We start from the raw sequence: 20230 nt of genomic DNA, 5'->3' as shown, positions 1-20230 counted from the left end.
TTAGTTAACGGTAAAAAAAATGTTAATATAATTTAAAAATATTTTCTTGAGCAAACATTAAATGAAAAGTTATTAGAATTTTGGGAAGATATGAAAATTCCGTCTCAATCGTCAACCATCTTGAGTTAATGTTTTATGGTTTAGTGTTCTTCTATGGTTAAATATAATAATAATATATATATATATATTTTATTATTATTATTTTTTTAAAATTTATTTCATACTAGATTCAACCCAATATAAGGAGATACTTGTAAGGCTCCGAATATACTATTTCACAGCATAAACACTGAAAGACGATGAAACTAAACTAGCTTAGGCTATTTCTTGTGGCAGGCTCGAAAGACCTCTTCATAAGGATCATATGTTCTAGCACCTCAACCCTCTCATCATTAACCCTATGTCTTTCTCAACTTAAAAAAATAAAAAAATAAAAATGTTATATTTTGAATTAGATTGAAGGTGGGCACAACATATAATACATACGATGAAATAGTAGATCCTGGAGACCACTTATAGATGATCCAAAAGTCTAAGTCATTGTCCTCAGAAATTATTAATATCAGACTTATCAATTTTCATTATTTAATGATTAAATTGAAGAAAGTCACCAATACAACACAGTCCTGGCCCAATTGCATTTATGATTGGACTTTAAGTTAATAAATTAAATAAATTAAATTCTTATAATTTTACAATTTTATTATTTATTTTTGCAAAATTCAATAACTTATCACTTATTTAAAACTAATGAGAACTTATTTAATATAGATTTTGTATTATTTATTTTGAGAAACCTATATACATAATATATATATATATATTTATATTTATATTTATATTTATATTTATATTTATATTTATATTTATATTTATATTTATATTTATATATATATTTATATTTATATTTATATTTATATTTATATTTATATTTATATTTATATTTATATTTATATTTATATTTATATTTATATTTATATTTATATTTATATTTATATTTATATTTATATTTATATTTATATTTATATTTATATTTATATTTATATTTATATTTATATTTATATTTATATTTATATTTATATTTATATTTATATTTATATTTATATTTATATTTATATTTATATTTATATTTATATTTATATTTATATTTATATTTATATTTATATTTATATTTATATTTACGGTTTAGATGCTAGTTGAGCTTACACTTGAGGAGTTTATATTAAATAAACTTACTCTTGAGTCTTGACTTATCAATTTTTAAATCAATTTATTAGCTGTAGATAAAATTTATATTTAGAATAAAAAACAAATACATACCATTCAGTTATAGAGAACGTGGACAATGACATTTGTTCACTCCGAAGCAATTGGAACAATTATTTGATGAATTATTATCGGAAACTAAAGTATATAGCAAAATGTTTCATCTTTATTATTATTGTTAGAACTTGAGTGGGTATGTAATTCATAATAGGAACAAATTCCTAATATAACTTTATTTTCATTTAACTTTTCAAATTAACATATTTTTGTTATTAATTTTCAAACTAATTTAGATTATCATTTAAATTTAATTTTTTTATATTTAATTTTTAAATTTAAATTATTATTTTTATAAATGTGATATATTTAAATTATTATTTTTTATAAATTTGATATATTTAAATTATTATTTTTTAAAATTAAATTATTTATATTTTGATATATATTTTAAATTATTATTTCTATAAATTTGATTATTTATATATATATATATATATTTCAACTATTAATTTATAAAAATTTTTAATAAGAAAATCAATCAATTCATCAACCACTTACACTAATCTTTCAAAAAATATATTCTCTATTGCTATAACAATATATTTAAATTATTATTTCACATAAATATTTAGTAAATACACTTTTTTTATTACAAGTAGTCTAATTTAACTTTTTTATTGAGTTATTTATTCACAACAAATTTAATAGGAGTATTCTAGTTAATTTTTCATTTTATTGTTTCTTTACAACAAATTTTTATAAAATATTAATTTAAAAAATATATATCAAAATACAAATAATCAAATTTATAAAAATAATAATTTAAAATATATATCAAAATATAAATAATTTAATTTATACAAATATTAATTTAAATATATTAAATTTATAAAAATAATAATTTAAATATATATAATGAGTTTAAATGTCAATAAATTTATTAATTGAAAAAAAATTGAATTTGAATAGTAACTAAGTTAGTTTGAATAAAAAGGTTATTGAGGTGTAAATCACCGAAAAAGTAAGAAACATCATTCGTCGATTGAAACACGATCAGTACGGTTGACACCACACAATCAACGGAACGATCAGCACGGTTGACACCACACAATCGACGACACAATCAGCACGGTTGACACAACACAATCGACGATACGATCGGTACGAACGACACGATCAAAACGAACGACACGATTCGCGAAGTAAGTGTCGATACCCTAAATCTCCCAGAATTTTGTTGGTAGCTTTTCTGGATGCTTATTTCCTGATTGCGAGCGCCGATGTGTTCTCTAATCTTTGGTGTTCTTGGAAGATTGCCTTTCGAAACGATTTTGTCACTAAATCGTTAGGGTTTCTAAATTACCTATTTATGCATTTACTCTGTTTTATTATTTTGTTCTGCTATTCAACTATGGGGAAAAAGAAAAGTAATAAAGCAAAAGAAGTCAAATAGTTTGTTGTGGAAGGTCTCAAGGAGATTGCTGAAGAAGTCATTCAAGAAAAACATGATAAAAGCAAAGGAAAATCAAATGTTGTGAAAAATTATGAAGACAATAATGCAGGAAAGTAATGGAAGAAGGGGTTTGAAGAAAATAATGCAGGAAAGCAAGGAAAGAAGGAAGAAGTCTGGAAGGTTGGCTACAATGAGAGAGCCAATCTGTTTGGCCTCAAAAACCAGATCACCAAGCTTCTGATGCATTCTAAAACAGGAGAGATTGTTCTTAATAAGGAGAAAATTCAGCATATAACAATTCAACTCAATATTCATTATCTTCGGGACTAGAATTTGCTGAACAAGGAAGAATATGAAGAGATAGTAAACGGGTCAGTGTCTATAATGAGGGAGATGATGAAGGCCCCTAAATCGAAGACCTATACTATAAGGAGCAATTCTACCTGGAAAGTAAATGAGGTATGGAATAAAAATGCAGGAAAGAAAGATGAAGACCATGCCTACAAAGGGAAAATCTTCTTGCGGGATGTTACAACAAAAGTGGAGGTACTTAATTCTCATTTTGAATTTAAACTTCTAATGAAGTAGAAGAAAAGTGCATAAAAGAATGAGAAAATGTGGTGGTAGAGAATTATATTGGAAAAAACAGAGTATCATTCCCAATCACTAAAGAAGCTTTAATGAAACAGTGGAAGGAAAATGGGCTGGAGAAGATCTCTGTAAATATTCATGATCTCTATTTTATTCAATTCAAGAATGAGTCGAATTTGAATGAAATTCTGGGACATGGACATACATATATTGGATCCAACTGCATGAAGTTGGAGAGATGGTCTGAAGATTTAAACCTATTAAGTAAACCTAAGGAGACAACACAAATATGGTTCAAGCTTTGGAATATCTCAGCACACATGTACAAAGCAGAAGCCATTAGTCATTTTGTAGGGTTATTGAGAAAACCATTATACATGAACCCAATAACAGAAGGAGAAGAGCATCTATCATTTGCTAGAATTAGCATAAAGGTGAATCCTCGTAGCACATTGCCGAATAATATGACAGTGGTCGACAGGAAAGGAAAATCTAATGTCATGAGAATCACTTATGAGTGGAGACCGGACAGGTGTGCATTCTGCAATACTTTTCAACATTCCAGTACGAAATGTGCTCAATCTATGTAAGATGAGCAGAAGATACTGAAAGGCCAAGAAGCAAAAAATCAGGAAAAAGAAACAGGGGAGTATAAAAGCAAAGAGCAAAATATGGAGGAAGAGAAAGAAGTAGAAACCATTGAGGACTTTGAAAATGAAGAAAGCAATGAAATTGAATAAAATATATTAAGGGGGTTTCTGTTGAAAAAGAGAATAAAGATAGCAATGAAACAGAGAATGAAGAAGATGAAGGAAGTTAATTCTCAAACAAGTTAAGCTGTAATACAGGAAACTAGAGAGGATGATAATCAGAATAATCAAACTAAAGTAGATGTTACCAAGGCTGTTGCAGAGGATACCATAGATGAAGCTGAGGGAAACAAAGACACGAATCTTGAGACTGATCTAGAAATTAAAGTTCAGAACAACAAGACGAAGAGCCCGAAAATCCTGAAAAATAGTTCTTTCTATCAAATCAGAACGGGTTCATATAAAGAAAGAAATCAAAATGAGAATATGCAGTATTCATCAACCTCTTTAGTTTATCCTCCTTTTATTGCAAGAGGAAAGAGAAGAGGAAGGACAAGGGGAAAAGGAAGACAATCTGTTGATACAACAGGTTGATATGGAAATAAAAATCATGATTGAGATAATTAGGATTTGATAAAGTGTATAATCTTTGTTTGTAAGTTTGATTGCTACTAATCATTTTCTTTAGGGTCGTTTGATTGTCATCCTCTAATTATAGCTAAAGTTTCTCTAGCTTTGATCTTTGACCCTCCCATTTTTGGGATTTTAATGAAATGATTTTAACCGTTTTCCAAAAAAAAAGGTTATTAAAAATTGATTCCGAAAATAAAGATAGGGAAATTTTATTTTTATTATTTTAGTCTAAATATTCTTTCACCCATCTACATCGGATGACAAAAAAAAAGTTACACAAAAAATGATTAAAATTTAATAATCCGAACCTAAACACATTCATAATTTTGATCCTCATCTAAGTAAATAACTACTCATATTCCAACTTCTTCAGGAACATTATGGATAAATACAAACAAAATAAATTAATAAAAAACTATAATATTATGTATTCAATATTTAAAATTTTTAATAAATCACGAATATGATATTAAAATAAAAAATAAAACACTCTAATCATTTTATTCACTTCGATAAAAACAACTTATCTTTTCACATATTTCATCACATATTTTTTCCGAATGAACCTCTAATCTTGTGACCTTACACTTTCACTTTGTCAATCAAATATTTGATTCATATTTTTTTAACCACTTTTAATTTATACCAGCCCATTATCCATTGGAAAACCACATCCCAATCACACTTGGTTAAAGGGTTGTACTTCTTTTGTTATGTTGCAAATTCGAAACATACATATAACATTTTTAATTTTATTTTTAACCATTTTAAGTTTATGGGCGGGTCAACCACAATCCGACCAAAGTATCAATTTACTCTCACATATATATCCAAATTAACCACAGCTCTCGACCCAACAATCCGGACACTTTAAAAATTAAGCATCATTATATATATTAGTTAGTTAAGGAATTGAACTTATATTATTAAAATGTCCCGTGTTCATCATTGGTGTTGAATTTAAAATATAAAGTGTTGTTAGCCTAGTTGGTTAACGAATTGCACTTGTTTTATTATATGTTGCAAATTCGAAACATACATAAAGCATTTTGAATTTTATTTTTAACCGTTTTAAGTTTATGGGCGGGTCAACCCACAATCCGACCCAAGTATCCATTTACTCTCACATATATATTCAAATTAATCACAGCTCTCGACCCTGTAATCCGAACACTTTAAAAATTAAGCATCATTATATGTATATAAATTAGTTAGTTAAAAAGTTGAACTTATATTATTAAAATGTCCCGTGTTTAAAATTCATGCATCTAGATTTAATTACATTCAGGAATTTATTTAATTTACTAAAATTCATGAATATCTCGATAAATTAATAAATTATTAATTTATCGATTAATTAATAAATTATTAATTTATCGATTAATTAATATTTCGATTAGTTAATAAACTTTCTCGGTCCCAAGGGTATTAATTTATTGAGGTTTTACTGTAAAGTGTTGTTAGCTTAGTTAGTTAAAGGGTTGTACTTGTTTTGTTATATGTTGCAAATTCGAAATATACATATATCATTTTTAATTTTATTTTTAACCGCTTAAGTTTATGGGTGGGTCAACCCACAATTCGACTCAAGTATCCATTTACTCTCACATATATATCCAAATTAACCACAACTCTCGACCTGGCAATCCAGACACTTTAAAAATTAAGCATCATTAAATATATAGATTAGTTAGTTAAAAATTGAACTTATATTATTAAAATGTCCTGTGTTTATCAAATTTGGTATTGAATTTAAAATATAAAGTGTTGTTAGCCTAGTTGGTTAAAGGGTTGTACTTGTTTTGTTATGTTGCAAGTTCGAAACATACATATAATATTTTTATTTTTATTTTTAAGCGTTTTAAGTTTATGGGCGGGTCAACCCACAATCCGACCCAAGTATCCATTTAATCTCACATATATATCTAAATTAACCACAACTCTCGACCCGGCAATTCAGACACTTTAAAAGTTATGCATCATTATATATATATGATTTTAAATTTAAAAAAGATATACATACTAATATGTTATAAAAATCAATAGATATGATTATAAGTCAATATGTAATATAATAATTACTTTAATAGTTATTTTAAAAATATAGATTATAAGATGATTTAAAAGAAGTTCAAATGATAATATATATATATATATATATATATATATATATATATATATATATATATATATATATATATATATATATATATATATATATATATATATATATATATATATATATATATATATATATATATATATATATATCCACAATGGTTAAGCATATAACCCACAAACACATTTAACCATTTAGCTAAGCGTAGAATTTGTTCGTCTGACGGACTCGAATTCAAGACCTCTTAATTTGAATACTTGGTTAATTTGGATATATATGTGAGAGTAAATGAATATTTGGGTTGATTGTGTGTTAATCTGTCCATAAACTTAAAACGGTTAAAAATAAAATTTAAAATGTTATATGTATGTTTCGAACTTGCAACATAACAAAATAAGTACAACCCTTTAACCAACTAGGCTAATAATATTTAATATTTATATATAATAATACTTAATTTTCAAAGTGTCCGGATTGTCAGGACGAAAGTTGTGGTTAATTTGGATATACATATGAGAGTAAATAGATACTTGGGTCGGATTTTAAGTTGACCCGCCTATAAACTTAATTTTATTAATTATGTGCTGACCCATGCCATGTGGAAAATAACATAATATGCCAGTGTATATATATATGATATTAGTGTCTACAATAAAATTAAGTTGATTTTGGTAAAAAAAATATTATATATATAGTGTCATTGAGGGGTACAATTTATACCTGGTCCCGAGTTTTAGAATGTCCCAGTCCCATTTAGAAAAAATATTGACTTTTTTGTCCTAGGTCTACTTTAAAATTTTGCTCAAAAAATATTTGATGAGATTTAAACTATAACCAAATAAAATTCCTAGTTTATATCTTGAATCAATATGTTACAACATTTTATGTATAAAAAATAATAAACTTTAACTAAATATCTTATATATTTAGTAAATGGGTTGCCTAACCCGAGGGTTTGTCGAGTCAACCCTCTTTATACCTAAAACGAGGTATAATATTGTAACAAGTATAGGATGACTAAGTATAATTTTTTTAATTTTTTTAATTTTTTCTTTCCCTTTTTAACTTGTTAAATTTTCAGTAAAACTCTTTTTCTATTTTCCATCTTTCATTTTAAGTTTTTTTTTACAACTTATCTTCTTCGTCTTTTTCATTTCACCGTGGACGAAGTTACTCTTTTGGTGGAAGCCATCTTCTTTGGATTTTATCATTTTTGCCAATACTGTATTATTTAAAGTTAAAATAGAAATGATTAATTTATTTAGGGAATGTTTAACTAAGTTAAGAGACTGTTGGGTCAAATTATTTTGACTTAGTGTTGAAATAGTTTGACTATTGGGATTTTGATGATGAAATAACTTTTGCGTCTAATTGTTTTTGATGTAGGTGTATTAAAGAACAATTTGATTAGACTTGGTTCTAATGAGGCTCATTAGACCGATTTTGCATTAGATGCACAGAGTTAGACGTGTAGTCTAACTAGCGAAGTTAGACGTGTAGTCTAACTAAGCGGTGTTAGACGTGCAGTCTAACTAGAGGAATTAGACGTGCAGTTTAACTCAGCGTAGTTAGACATGCAGTCTAATATACTCGTAATTAGACGTGCAGTCTAATATATTCGGATTTAGACGTGCAGTCTAACTCGTGGAGTTAGACGTGCAGTCTAACTCGTGGAGTTAGACGTGCGGTCTAATGAATTCAGAATTAGACGTGCAGTCTAACTCAACGGAGTTAGACGTGCAGTCTAACTCAACGGAGTTAGACGTGCAGTCTAATGAACTCGTAATTAGACGTGCAGTCTAATATATTTGGAATTAGACGTGCAGTCTAACTCGTGGAGTTAGACGTGTGATCTAATGAATTCGGAATTAGACGTGCAGTCTAACTTAACGGAGTTAGACGTGCAGTATAATGGACTCGTAATTAGACGTGCAATCTAATATATTTGGAATTAGACGTGCAGTCTAACTCAGCGGAGTTAGACGTGCAGTTTAATGGAAAGAGAAAGTTAGACATGTAGTCTAACTCCTTCAGACAAGTCTGAAGTAGAACTGTAATTAGACGTGCAGTCTAACTCGTGGAGTTAGACGTGCAGTCTAATAGAACCTGAAAGTTATACATGTAGTCTAACTCCTTCAGACAAGTCTGAAGTAGAACCGGAATTAGATGTGCAGTCTAACTCAGTGGAGTTAGACGTGCAGTCTAATAGTTTTTCAAAAATTAGACATGTAGTCTAATTGGTGAAAGTTAGACGTGTAGTCTAACTCCTTCAGATTAGTCTGAAGTGATTGTAATTAGACGTAAGTCTAATCCCATTAAACTAGGCAGTCTAATGGATTATGCTCTTAGACGGGGACGTTTGATTTCATTAGACAAGGTCGTCTAACTGAAATACGTCTAATGTTATGCTTAAGCAGTATGCTTGAAACTATCACCCGCCTACCCACGTGCTATAGCTGTACTCTACTCGTGCTCCACTTTCTAATGAAGATCAGTACGATAGCTATATTCAAACAACCAATGAATGCCACGCAAGAGAATTTCCCTCACATTACTTGTTTTGTAGGTACATCTCTGATGGAATATTCGGCGCACTACCAGTTGGTGTACGACCACGATCCTTGTGATCAGAACCTTCTGTGTACTATGGAGGCTTTCCAATGGAAGAGTGCCACGTATCATTCTAAAGATTCGACCGTTAGTCTCTGCCCAGTATTTATCAAATCTCAAGGACAACGGACGAACTGCCATTCGATCAACTAAGAAATACTATCTGAGAAGAACTACTAAGAAATCAATTCTTTGAATATTCAAGCCGTAAGTTGCTTTCCTGATTGTACTATGTGTGAATCAAGAGAGAGCTAGAATAAAAAAACACCATTAGCTGAGTGATATTCTTCATCTTGTAAACTGAACAGAGTGTGTTCTGTTCAATAGTGAGCTAAGTGTGTGCAAACTGTATTTGATTCGAATCATATTATAGTGAATCCTTCCGGTGGTTGGAAGAAGGGGTGACGTAAGAGAGTTTGCTTCGAACATCCATCAACAAAATGTTGTATCTTCTCATTTCTGTCATCTTCACATTTTTCCTCTTGAGCTTCAAACCTAATTAAACAATTCCGCCTTGATTCTGTTTTAAGTGTTTGCGTAGAATAGAAAGCGAATTAAATCTCTAACAAGATTTCTTTCAAACCGTTTTTCATAAGCCTTCATCAATATTCAGACCCCCGTCTCTATCGATAAAGTCGATCCTATCAATTGGTATCAGAGCTCTGTTTCTATTCTCAAGCTTTTCCTGAAAAATGTCGACCATAACCAAAGATGCTAGTGCTACAACCATTCCAACCTTCTCTCAAGAAAACTACATTGTATGGAGGAAAAGAGTTTGTGCTCATCTATCTTCTCTTCATGATGACATGTGGAGTGTTGTCACAGAAGGCCCTATCAAGATCGATAAGGAGAAGGCTGACTGGACCGCTGAGGAAAAGAGGCAGAACAACCTCAACAACATGGCTCTTGATGTTTTGTACAGATCTCTCGATGATAGTATGTTCAACTACATTATCGAATGCGATACTGCCAAAGAGGTCTGGGACAGACTCACCCAACTGTGTGAGGGCAACGAGCAAACCAAGGAAAACAAGATCATGGTTGCCACTCAGCAGTTTGATAGCTTCAAGATGCGTCCTGATGAAACAATGAACGATTTCGACACCAGATTCAACAAGATTGTCTCCTCCCTATCCATCCTAGGCAAGACATATAGCAACCGGGAGCTTGCTATTAAAGTCATGCGTGCTCTTCCAAGAGAATGGGACATAAAGACAATGACAATGAGAGAATCCAAAGATCTTAACAAGATCTCTCTCTTTGATCTCTTTGCTGATCTCAAGGCCTATGAGTTCAAGCTGAACTGTAGGATGGAAGAAGATCAATCCACATCTATTATCATTGCCAAGGCGCTGGTGACTGCTGAAGAGCCACCAACCGCTCCGGATGTGAAGATGGCGGCTTAGCAGCTGAGCAGCGACGCCATGTCTCTCTTTGTGAAGAAGTTTGGCGACTTCATAAAGAAGAGAAACTCTAACTCAAACTCTTCAAATTCTAATGACATTAAGAAATCTAAAGCTAATTTTACGTGTTTTAACTGTGGTATTAAAGGTCATTATGCATCGGAATGCCGGAAGCCGAAACGTGAAAATGCAAAGGATGATGGAAAAGAGATGAAGGCTCTTATGGCAGGTGACGGGAAGAACAAACGAAACAACCGTGATTCCTACTTCTCATCCAGTGAAAGTGATGAAGAAAAGGTAGTCTGCTTCATGACAAGAGAAGATGAAGAAAGGACTTAGTAGACTGAGGTATTTGATTTCTCTTCCGAAAGGTTTTCAAGGGAATAACTGGTAGCTGCACTAGATGACATGGTCATCGAGTACAGAAAGCTAGCAGAATCCCTAAATGAAACTAAATCTTCACCAGATATAAAAAACCGATTCTATTTCAAACTGAAGAGTCAAACGTTTTCGAAAAGAAGGTTGAAGAGATCTCATCTGAGAATGAGATACTCAAAGAACAGATTCAAACTCTTTCATCAGAAAATAAGAGATTAAATTATGTTGTCTGTGCATAGACAAGGTCTGGAGAATCTGTCAAATATCAGATCAGCAAGTTAAAACCTGCTGGATCTAGATCCGGATTAGGATTTGATAGCAATGACCCTAACATGTCCTACAAAAAGTCAAACTCAGCAACTGACAAGCTTAAGCCAATAAGTTTTGTCAAAGGGAGTATGCCTGACATTGAAACTGATCCTATTCATGAAGAAGTAGCTTTCAAAAATGAAATAATTTATGTTCCGCCGACTATTAGCTGACTTAAGAATAAGCTAGAAGCAGCCAGCAAGTCTGGCAATCTAAAACCTGACTCTAAGTCAAGGAGTTTTAAAAGAAAGTCTTCTTCAAAATCTAATAGATCAGTGGCTAGTAGGAAGTCATCTGCTAAGTCAAAATCCTATGCATTAATCACAATGCAGAATGGGAAATCCACAATTATAACTCAAATATGGATTCCTAAGGGATTAATTGATCGAGGACCCAATTAAATATGTGTACCAAAATGTGTAAATAGTTTCTTTTGTAGGTGATGCAGGAGCATTGCAGGAAGGAAGCAGGAAAAATACTATTTTGAGTATACAACCTAGAAGATCAATAATGACCCTTTCCATTCTAGTAGATTAAATGTTTTTATTTGTTAAAAATATTTTTGGTCTTTAGACCACAAAAACCGTTTCTTATGCTTTTCTGTCCCTATACAAAATGAGAGAGAAAATTACTTTGAAAGTAAAGATACTCTCTAGACAAATGACCTTAATCGATCTATTAGACAAGGATGTCTAAAAGAAACGGTTTGTACTTAGACGTATTTTTGCTCACAATCTATACAACTAAGTCTATATGTTGAGGTTTAAAACCTACGCGGTTAGACGTACACGTCTAATAGACGTTAGACGTTTTTACGTCATGAGCAAGATGATGCTCACGTCTAACCAAACACACGTCTAACACGTGGTGTTCATGCGTAATTAGACGTACACGTCTAATAGACATTAGACGTAATCTTCACAACACGGAATTAGACGTATGCGTCTAATGGACCCATCCGTCTAATAGACGTTTAGTTGTATGGATTTGTGCAGTAAGAAAAATGTCTAACTATGTGCCGATTAGACTGATCAAGGACAACTGTCCCACGTGAAGAGCTATCCATTTTTCCCGCTCAAATATTAAACAGTCATCTCTTAACAACATGAAGACACATGTCTTTCAAGTTTAGAGAGAATGACTGATATACCCTCATTTTTAATTATGACTCTTTGGAAAGGACGTCTAACATTAATTGATGGGCCATACCCTTAAGAATAGTGACGGTTATTCTGTATATCTTTTCTCTATCTATATAAGGACATCCTTGCATGAGTTTGAAAACTTTTCATCTCTCAAGATTATTAAGAACCCTAGTTTTCTTTGCATCTTTCTCTCTAAATCTCTCTTAATCTTGTGTCTGTTCATATTCCTCTAAAAATGGTGAACAAGAGAATCACGCTGGGTCATTGTACATTGCAGGTGGACTTTCCATCGGTCTACACTTTCGATCAACCGGAAGTGGTGGATATGTTTAGAACCCTAGAGTATTCTGGTTTGAGAAAATATCTTGGATGTCCTTTCATATTCTACGAAAAGGAAGTTCACGAGTTCTTCAAATCTGCAACAATGGTAGGCGACTCTATCGTAGCAACCGTTAATGGCGTGGAAGTATCATTCGACGAGACTGTTTATGCGGAGTTCTTTGAACTTCCGACGGAGGGGCATACTTTCGACATGCTTCTCTCATCAGATATAATGCAAGAGATGAAGAAAGCTTTTTTTGCTGATGGTTCGATGATTCATGTAAATGGAAGTAAGAAGGTCCTCAAACCTCACTATATTTTGCTAAACGATGTGATAGCAAAACACTCCAAGGGAAGGCTGGTTCCTTCCATCTCTATAGTCAAGATCGTTTTGACTATATGTGCGCCATCTCAAAGGGAATCCAGGTAAACTGGGCTTCAACTCTTTTACAAAACCTTAGCTTTTCTATCAACCAGGCGAACAAGGAAAGCATAACGTTCGCGGCTCAACTAAGTCGATTGTTGGAGCATTTGGGGGTTCCGATGGGTGAACCTGAGAAAATCAATTCTCCCAGGGTATTTTCTGCCTTTACAGTCGCCAGCACCCTGATGAGAATGAAGAACAATATGGAATCTGCCTCAGGTGCCTTTAGTCTTCAACTTGGGGGAGTGGACTGGCCATCTAGACTTCTCCATTACTGACATGGACGACTACAAAATGGTTCTCGGCATAGAGTTTCTAAACAAGGTAAATGCCTTCCTACTCCCTTATGCTAATACGATGTACATTCTAGAGCAAGACAATACCTGCACAATAATTTTAACAAGAGATGGAAAGAGAGAAACTAAGGCACTTATCTGTCATGCAACTCTCCAAAGGTGCAAATAAGACCAACCCATTATTTTTTATAACCGTGAAAGAAGATGAGAAAACAGTGTCTAAAGAAAAGATACCTCCAGAAGTTACAACTGTCCTAGAGAAAGGTCATGATGTAATGCTCGTTGGATTATCAAAGAAACCACACCATAAGAGAGAGGTGGATCACAGAGAAGAGTTAGTCAAATGTACTAAACAATCGGCGGTGGTTCTTTATCGCATTAAAATCTCTCAAATTGGAGGAATCGAAGAGGCAACCGGATGAGTTGCTCTTCAAGAAAAAGAAGTGCGAAATAGCCAAGGCCGCCAAAAGAATGAAGAAATGGGAGGACAAGAAGAGAAGACACTTGGAGTTCAGAGGAAACCGAGTGATAGTAAAACTTCTCCTCCATCAAGGGAGACGATTTTCCAAAGTTCACAAGGGGCTTGTGAGGCAATACAAAGGCCCATTTTTAGAGAAAAAATGGGTTGGAAAGCTAACATGTCGCTAAAAACTTTTATCATATGTGAAGACATCATCCAGGCCTACAAGGAGGATGCGACGAGGACGCCTCCAGATTGAGTGGGGGAGAATGTCACGACCCAATCTTCCTGGCCCAAGAAGAGGAGGATGCTTAAACCCGCTTAAGTCTTCTTAAGCCCAACTCAAGGAATATTCTAGCTGGAAGGCATGTGCTTGATTAGCGCATCACTAATTGACGGTTAAAAGACATGTCCTTGATTAACGCATCACTAATTGATAGTTAAAAGGAATGTCCTTGATTAGTGCATCACTAATTGGTAATTAGAAGGAATACCCTAAATTAGTGCATCGCTAATTGACACTTATAAGGAATATCCTAAATTATTGTGTCATTAATGTAATAGTTAGAATTAGTCCTATAAATACATTTGATGTATTACATTGTAAATCACCAAGTATTCAAGTGATATAATATTATTCTTTGTAAGAGTTTACTCTCTCTCTAGAATTCTTGTGTTAATTATATTAAGCGTCGAGTGTTGCGTCGAGTGTTGCGTCGAGTAATGCTGACTAGTTATTCGTTCTTGCGAAGATCGTAACTAGTGCTGCACGGATCGTTGGTAGAAAGACTAAGCCGTGACACCACGGACGGAACACAGACGGTGTTAGGCGAAACAGCGTCGTTTCAGTCGTCTTCTTTGTTGGAACGTTGCGTTTGCAGGAATCGCGACCTCGCCGGTGTCCAATCTTCCAAAAGCTCTAGCTTCGGCCACATGTGATCAAATCCGCTAATTTCTTCTCCTACACGTTCCTCTCGTTAGTGCCTAGATAGTCCTCTATCTAAAACTTTATCAGGCTACCAATTGTCGGATAGGATTTTAGGGATAAGCTCGTAGGAGGTTAATTTCTTCTTAAATTAACCCTCCTCAACCGACTTTCCCCTAATATAAATACCCCATACCCTTCTACTACCAAATCATCAAACAATAGCCATCAATTACACCCCAATTCACTTCAGACGAAGACCTACAAATTCAGGCCAAGAACAGTTTTTGTCAAAACTTTCTCTGGTGAGCCAAACTTCTGGATCACTTCCAACACCTCCCAGGAGTGTTCTCCAACTGTTGGTATAATTCCAGAAGCCATGAATTTTGATTTGTAATTGAAAATTTTGAATATTTTCAAAAAAAATTGTTTGATCGATTTGATCTTGTTATTAACATTGATTATGGAATTTCTTTGTTGAGAATCGTTCTATATATCACATATATGATTTCTGTTGATCACATATATGCTTTCTGTTGAAAGAAATTAGATCAAATCTATATGAATAAAAAGTTTCCGAAAATCAAACTTGAAAACTAGATTTTTTGAAATCTTATGTTCTTGGATTAAATTCGAATTTTTTGGTTCAAATAGTTGCTATACATATTTGTATACATGTTTGAATGATTTCCAAACAACTGTAATCAAGTTTTTGATCATGTTTGATTAAACTGAAAGTTTAGAAAAAAAGCTTGAAAATCTGGATTTTTAAAACTTTGTGTTATTTCTTTTAATCTGGATTTGTTGATCCAATTAGTTGGTATACATGTTTGTAAACATGTTAGGATGAAATCTAAGCAACTGTTTCATCATTTGATAATGTTTGATCAAATTGAGTTTTTGAAAAAAAAAGTTAGATTTTGATTCAATTTTCAAAAATTATTTTAATGATGTTATGATATTCTTGTTTTGGTTTAGATCAACTATATTCATCATTTCAAAGCTAATGAAACAAAAATCAGGCCTTAAAATGGCCTAATTTAAAAGATCCTATAATTTGACCTAGAAATAGTGTTTTAAAATTGATCCTTGTAAGGGTTTCAAAATCATGATTTATGTTAGGACTTTTGTTCTTCATGATCATATGAACTTACTATAGCTTACGGATCTTGATTTCATCATCCCAATCAAAAGTTATGGACTTTTAAAATTTTGGTCCAAAATAAGAACATTTAGTCCTAAGTTTTTGCCTAGGACCGAGAAAACAGGACCGAGGACCAAGAAAATAGGACCGAGGGCCACGACCGAATTCCACGACTAGTGTTCTTCAGCCACGACCGGTGTTCTTCATCCACGACCGAGGTTTTTCAACTAGGACTGATGGCCACAACCGATGTTCTTCAGCTAGGACCGAGTGCCACGATCGGTGTTCTTTAGCTAGGACCGAGGTCCGGGATCGAGGATTATGAACAAACTTTCTAACCTATTAGGACCGAGGGTTAGGACCGAGCACTCTAATCTTAGGACCAAGGACTAGGACCAAGAAACATAACCTTAGGACCGAGCCTCCACTTAACCTAGTACCGACAAACTTGACCTTAACCGTAGACCTAAGACCGATAACTACCTAACCCTAGGACCAAGTACCTAGACCGACAAACTTGACCTGGGACCGAGCCATCCGAGTTTGGGACCGAGCCTCCCAAGCTCAAGACTAGGATCTCCAGTCCCTTAACCCATACGATCGAGCCATGGTCCAAACCACCCCAGTCATAATCGAGCCCGACCGAGCCCACATCGGCCAAAATGAATCCAGACCCTAGGACTCTGGTCTTAAGGCCTATTTGGTTTCACTTTTCAAAACCCATAGTTATTTTCGTAATTTTGGGACCCCAAAACCCATTTTCAAATAATCTCGAAAGGTCAGAAATGACATTTTTTACATTTTCGGGATATCACCTAAACCAATGTTTTGGATAAGGGCTCATTTAGAATTTATGTTTAAATTCTGATATTCTCCTCTGATATTTTCAGGTTTTGTTAAATCTGAACATCAACGCAATAGGTACACACCTCTTCTTTAAGTAATTTTGTACAATTATTTAAAGTCGATCCTCATATAGGACCCATGGACTACTAATTAAAGATAAGGAATGTTATAATTAGATTTATAGAAGCCAGACTTTGTTTAATTTAGAAGAATTTTGAAAACCGTCCTTAGGCGGGCGTAGTGGACATAGCGCAAAAGTCTTTTCCCGAGTATAATATACAACGAACCACCTTTTTCAGAAACACTAGTATAAATACGTTTGTACACGTATCATTTTATTGATTTTCATAAAATCTCTTGGCGACTCTGATTTTCTAATAAATAATCTTTAAATTGATTATGTTTAATTAATTTAAATCGGGCTCAAGTTAAATTGATATTTAGCCTCCCAAATTATTAAAATTTGAACAAAGTATTAATTATTTTTACATAATTAATTTCTTACCGCTCCAGGTTTTTCAAAAATTTTTATAAACTAAATGTTTCATTTTAAAAGATGTCTGGCACGCAAACCAAGATTGAAACGCATCGAACCTCGAGCTTCCTCGCGGTAGTCCTTCCATATTGTCACGTGTCTCACAAACACGTGCTAAGTTATGGAACAGGACAAAGGTCGGGGTACCCTTACAAACATTAAGAAAATAGAATTACAATTCCGAACTAAAAAAAAGTAGAACTAAGAACTATAAAATTACAATAGATTGAATTTCATTAAAATTATATTTTAAATTCAAATTTTTAATATTAAAGATTTACCAAACTTAATAATTAGAATTGGACCATAATTCTAATTTTAATTCTAATTCTAATTTTAGTGTCAATTTGATGGTTATATGCATGTCCTAAAATTAAATTCAGCTTCGTTTGACAGTTTGGTGTGATTGAATCGTTAAATCAACCTAGCATGGTTATAATTTTAAAAATATGGATAATTAATAGCAACTAAGGTCTTCACTTGATTGATGAATGGATTATTGGGACATCATATCAATCATTTAATTAATTTATTTTATCATTTTAATAATAAAACTATTCTTTAATTAAATTTAATATTATTTTTATTAATTACCTAAATAAAAATTAAAACACAATATAAATCCAACTAAAACATACCATATTATATAATATAATATTTAAATTTTAAAATAATTTAAATAAATAAATAGTTATACTAAAAAATAAAATCAATATATTTGAATAACAAATATTAATTAATTTATGAATATACCTCATCTAAATTAAATATTTATAAAAAAATTTATTTTAACATTTTTTATAAATATAAACTAAATCTAAACAATCATTTAAAATAAATACATTAATTAATTTAAGTTTATATTTTTTCAGTTTAATAAAATAAAAATATTATAATGTAATTTAAGAAAAATTTATAAAAAACCCATCTAAAATTATCCTTCACTATCCATTAAAATACTAAAATTACCAACTATATATATATATATATATATTTTATTTTATATTAATAAAAGTTAATATTAATATATATATCATTTATTTTATTATATTATAAAATTTATTTTAATATAAATTAAATTAAGACATTTTTTTATTTAAATTTTTTTTATTAATTAAAATAAATTTACAATATAAATAAAATTATAACATATTATATTATCTAATATAACATTTAATTTTAGTAATAATAATTTATAAAATTAGTATTCATATATATTTTATTATTATTAATAAAAGTTAATATTTATTTTATTATATTTTAAAATTTAATTTAATATAAATTAAATTATTTTATTTTAAAAAGTATTATTATTATTAATATATATATATATATATATATATATATATATAGAAAAGATGGAAGGAGGGTGTAATTGAAATAAAAAATTAAAAAAACTTATTTTTTATCAATTCCATCAAACAAATATTATTTAGAAAAAACAAATTAAAACTATGGATAATTTAATCACAACTAAGAATGATCATTGGACATCAAATTAAATTATCAAAATATTCAAATGCGTTTAAAACTATATAATAATTAAAAAAAAAATGATGCTAAACTCATTTATATTAATTCATTATTATTATTGATATTTTTTAAACCAGATTTTATTTATAATTTTATTATTTAATCATGATTTTTGGTAATCCAGTAAAATCAGCCGAGCCGGCTAATATATTGAAACCGACATTAAAATTTTCTTGAAGTCAACGAATTAGTTATACATTTATGTATAAACCTACCCAATCAATTGCATCATTCTTTATTGATATTTCCTTTAGTTTGATGTTATTTGTTAGGTTATGTTTTGATGATATTTTTTAGATTAACTTATTACTGTTCATGTATTTAATAAGTCATAATTTTAAGTCTTATTTATTTTTTTTATCTAAAGCTATGTGACATTCTCATTGAATTAAATATAACAAGAAGTACAAAATTTAAGAATAAATGGAACCACAACAAAATAAAAGAATTAAATAAAATAAGAAAATGAATAATAAATAAAGTAGAAATATGATCTCGTGATTTTAATTAGTTACTAAAGTCTCGAAAAGTGCAAATTTATGTGATGAATTCAGATTTTTCACAAGAGTACAAATTGTGTGTATTTTTACTAGTATGAAATACGGTATTATCAAATTATAAAAAAAAAGGAATACCAATATTATCCCACCATAGAATAAATGAGGAGGTAGGTAAAATGATAGTCATTTCACTGCCCACGTCTTTGTAACACATTCACATATAATATGTTAATACATGAAAATATTTTAGTCATTAAAAATATATTATTGTTAATTATCACACCTATCTTAATTTATTAAACATTCTTAGAGTAAAATTATACAACTTTAAATAATACTTTTTCAAAAGTTTAGAAATTTTCTATAAAATATATATATATATAGAGGAATGATATTGGAAGAGAATTTGAAAAATGGAATATGTGTCATCCGCACATCATTCTCTCCCAAATTTATTGTCATAATTATTTCTCATATATTTATTTATTTTTTAGAATAATAGATATAATATTTCCTATACACAATTTTGTTTAAAATGGTTGATTTTACATTTATTTATATTCAAAATATCTTCTTTAATATTTATTTTTGTTTGAATTTATACCATAAATATCTAAACCATTTAAAAAGTTATAAAATCAGTAATCAGTGCCGGCCCAATATGTTTGAAAGCCTTGTGCGAGATATCAAATGCGGCCCTAAGTACTCCAAAAAAAGAAAAACACCAAAACTACAAACATAATATCATA

Source organism: Impatiens glandulifera, chromosome 1 (assembly GCF_907164915.1).
Source record: "Impatiens glandulifera chromosome 1, dImpGla2.1, whole genome shotgun sequence".
NCBI lineage: Eukaryota > Viridiplantae > Streptophyta > Magnoliopsida > Ericales > Balsaminaceae > Impatiens > Impatiens glandulifera.
This window is presented reverse-complemented; position numbering follows the sequence as displayed.